At 42.8% G+C, this 4204-nt stretch overlaps 1 non-coding gene across 1 annotated transcript; it reads left to right on the forward strand.

Moving 5' to 3' along the window:
• The first annotated feature begins 3765 nt into the window (after positions 1-3765).
• On the forward strand, positions 3766-3873 carry LOC148564498 (small nucleolar RNA R71). Its single transcript, XR_015884000.1, has one exon. It is a non-coding gene; the product is annotated as a small nucleolar RNA R71 (small nucleolar RNA).
• Positions 3874-4204: the final 331 nt, after the last annotated feature.

The raw sequence follows: 4204 nt of genomic DNA on the forward strand, positions 1-4204 counted from the left end.
TCTTCTATGTCTCTTCCTTATCTTTGTTGCTCCTCCCTCATTGCTTTTTGATCTTCTCTTATTTCATGAAGGATGATGGAGTGTTCTTGATGTTCCACCCTTAATTGTCCCATGTTGGAACTTAATTCTCCTAGGGAGGCATTGATTTGCTCCCAATAGTTTTGTGGAGGAAAATGCATTTGAGGCATCTCTGCGATCTCATGGTGATGAGCTTCATGCGTCTCTTGAGATCCATGAATGGGCTCTCTTGCTTGCTCCATCCTTTTCTTAGTGATGGGCTTCTCTTCCTCAATGGGAATGTCTCCTTCTATGAAAGCTCCAGCTGAGTAACATAGATGGCAAATAAGATGAGGAAAAGCTAGCCTTGCCCAAGGAGAGGGCTTTTCGGCTATTTTATAGAATTCAAGGGAGATGACTTCATGAACTTCTACTTCCTCTCCAATCATGATGCTATGAATCATGTGGCCCGATCCACAGTAACTTCAGATCGGTTGCTAGTGGGGATGATGGAGCGTTGGATGAACTCCAACCATCCTCTAGCCACAGGCTTGAGGTCCAGTCTTCTTAATTGAACCGGCTTGCCTTTGGAGTCAATCTTCCATTGAGCTCCTTCCACACATATGTCCCTGAGGACTTGGTCCAACCTTTGATTAAAGTTGACCCTTCTAGTATAGGGGCGTACATCTCCTTGCATCATAGGCAAGTTAAACGCCAACCTCACATTTTCCGGACTAAAATCTAAGTATTTCCCCCGAACCATTGTAATATAATTCTTTGGGTTTGGGTTCTTACTTTGATCATGGTTCCTAGTGATCCATGCATTGGCATAGAACTCTTGAACCATTAGGATGCCGACTTGTTGGATGGGTTTTGATAGAACTTCCCAACCTCTTCTTTGGATTTCATGTCGGATCTCCGGATACTCATTCTTCTTGAGCTTGAAATGGACCTCGGGGATCACCTTCTTCTTGGCCACAACATCATAGAAGTGGTCTTGATGAGCTTTGGAGATGAATCTTTCCATCTCCCATGACTCAGAGGTGGAAGCTTTTATCTTCCCTTTCCCTTTTCTAGAGGATTCTCCGGTCTTGGGTGCCATCAATGGTAATGGAAAAACAAAAAGCTTATGCTTTTACCACACCAAACTTAGAATATTGCTCGCCCTCGAGCAAGAGAGAAAAGAATAGATGAAGAAGAAGAAGAAATAGAGGAGAGGGAGAGAGAGATGTGTTTCGGCCAAGAAGGGGAAGAGAGGGTTGTGTTGTGTGAAAATGAGGAAGAATGGAGTGCTATATATAGGGAAGGGAGGGGGGTAAGGTTTCGGCCATAAGGGTGGGTTTTGGGTGGGAAAATGATTTTGAATTTTGAAGGTAGGTGGGGTTTATGAGGTAGGTTTATGGGGAAGAGTGAATGGATGTGAGTAGTTAAGTGGTGATAAGGAAGAGAGATTGAGGTGATTGGTGAAGAGTTTTGGAGAAGAGTGTTTATGGAATTGTGTGAAAGAGGGGTGAGAAGAAGTGAGTGAAGGTAGGTGGGGATCCTGTGGGGTCCACAGATCCTGAGGTGTTCAAGGATTTATAACCTTGCACCAAATTAGGCATGCAAAATGCCCTTGCACACAACTTTGGGCGTTCAGCGCCAGATTGGTGCTTGTTCTGGGCGTTGAACGCCCATTTGTTGCCCATTTCTGGCGTTGAACGCCAGAACCATGCTTGTTCTGGGCGTTCAGCGCCAGCTCTTCTCCAGGGTGCAATTCTGGCGTTCAAACACCCAGATGCTGCCCATTTTGGGCGTTCAGCGCCAGAACCATGCTCTGTTCTGGCATTGAACGCCAGCCAGATGCTTCTTACTGGCGTTTAAACGCAGTGAAATCCTCCTCTAGGGTGTGATTTTTCTTCTACTGTTTTTGATTCCGTTTTCAATTTTTATATTTATTTTGTGACTCCACATGATCATGAACCTAATAAAACATGAAAGAACAAGAAAAATAAAATTAGATAAATAAAAATTGGGTTGCCTCCCAACAAGCGCTTCTTTAATGTCAATAGCTTGACAGTGGGCTCTCATGGAGCCTCACAGATGTTCAGAGCATTGTTGAGACCTCCCAACACCAAACTTAGAGTTTGGATATGGGAGTTCAACACCAAACTTAGAGTTTGGTTGTGGCCTCCCAACACCAAACTTAGATTTTGACTGTGGGGGCTCTGGTTGACTCTGTTTTGAGAGAAGCTTTTTATGCTTCCTCTCCATGTTTACAGAAGGATAACCTTGAGTTGTAAACACAAGGGAGTCCTCATTCAATTGAAGGACTAATTCACCTCTGTCAACATCAATCACAGCTCTTGCTGTGGCTAGGAAAGGTCTTCCAAGGATGATGGATTCATCCTCATCCTTCCCAATATCAAGGACTATGAAATCAGCAGGGATGTAAAGGCCTTCAACCTTTACTAACACGTCCTCTACTTGTCCATAAGCCTATTTTCTTGAATTGTCTGCCATCTCTAATGAAATTTTAGCAACTTGTACCCCATAGATTCCCAGTTTCTCTATTACAGAGAGGGGCATGAGGTTTATCCCTGAACCAAGGTCACACAGAGCCTTTTCAAAGATCATGTTGCCTATGGTACAAGGTATTACGAACTTTCCAGGATCCTGTTTCTTCTGAGGAATTGTCAGTTGATCCAGATCACTTAGTTCATTGGTGAACAGAGGAGGTTCATCTTCCCAAGTCTCAATACCAAATAATTTGGCATTCAGCTTCATGATTGCACCAAGAAACTTGGTAGCTTACTCTTCAGTAACATCCTCATTTTCTTCAGAAGAGGAATACTCATCAGAGCTCATGAATGGCATAAGGAGGTTCAATGGAATCTCTATGGTCTCTGGATGAGTCTCAGATTCCTTTGGTTCCTCAGAGGAAAGCTCCTTATTGATCACTGGACGTCCCAGGAGGTCTTCCTCACTGGGATTCACGTCCTCAACCTCCCTTACAGGTTCGGCCATGGTGGTTATGTCAATGGCCTTGCACTCTCCTTTTGGATTTTCTTCTGTATTGCTTGGGAGAGCACTAGGAGGGATTTCAGTGATCCTTTTACTCAGCTGGCCCACTTGTGCTTCCAAATTTCTAATGGAAGACCTTGTTTCATTCATGAAACTTACAGTGGCCTTGGACAGATTAGAGACTAAGTTTGCTAAATTAGAGGTATTTTGTTCAGAGTTCTCTGTCTGTTGCTGAGTGGATGATGGAAAAGGTTTACTATTGTTAAACCTATTTCTTCTACCATTATTAAAGCCTTGTTGAGGCTTTTGTTGATCCTTCCATGAGAAATTTGGATGATTTTTCCATGATGGATTATATGTGTTTCCATAAGGTTCACCCATATAATTTACCTCTGCTATTGCAGGGTTTTCAGGATCATAAGCTTCTTCTTCAGAAGATGCCTCTTGAGTACTGTTGGATGCAGCTTGCATTCCATTCAGACTCTCAGAAATCATATTGACTTGCTGAGTCAATATTTTATTCTGAGCTAGTATGGCATTCAGAGTATCAATTTCAAGAACTCCCTTCTTCATAGGCGTCCCATTACTCACAGGATTCCTCTCAGAAGTGTACATGAACTGGTTATTAGCAACCATGTCAATGAGTTCTTGAGCTTCTACAGGCATTTTCTTTAGGTGAATAGATCCACCTGCAGAAGTATCCAATGACATTTTAGCCAATTCAGATAGACCATCATAGAATATATCCAGGATGGTCCATTCTGAAAGCATGTCAGAAGGACATTTTTTGGTCAGTCCTTTGTATCTCTCCCAAGCTTCATAGAGGGATTCACCTTCTCTCTGTCTGAAGGTCTGAACATCCACTCTAAGCTTACTCAGCTTTTGAGGAGGAAAGAACTTGGCTAAGAAAGCCTTGACCAACTTATCCCAAGAGTTCAAGCTATCCTTAGGTTGAGAGTCCAACCATACTGTTCTATCTTCAATCTGTGTTTGATTCTCTATTCTAAGATGTATCTTCGTTCTTGATCAATATGAATGCGTTGAACCAGCACAAGGTTATCTCATTCTACATGGGTTCAGAGTGAGTCTTTCATCGGACAATGATGAACCACTAGCTTGATTATACATCTCTTAGACGGCTAATCCACGACTTCGTTGGGGACTTCTCGAGACACTAGTTCAGCCTAGGTATGCAGAGATTATA

The sequence above is a fragment of the Arachis ipaensis genome, chromosome B5 (assembly GCF_059453495.1).
Source record: "Arachis ipaensis isolate K30076 ecotype BB chromosome B5, ASM5945349v1, whole genome shotgun sequence".
In the NCBI taxonomy this organism is placed as follows: Eukaryota; Viridiplantae; Streptophyta; class Magnoliopsida; order Fabales; family Fabaceae; genus Arachis; species Arachis ipaensis.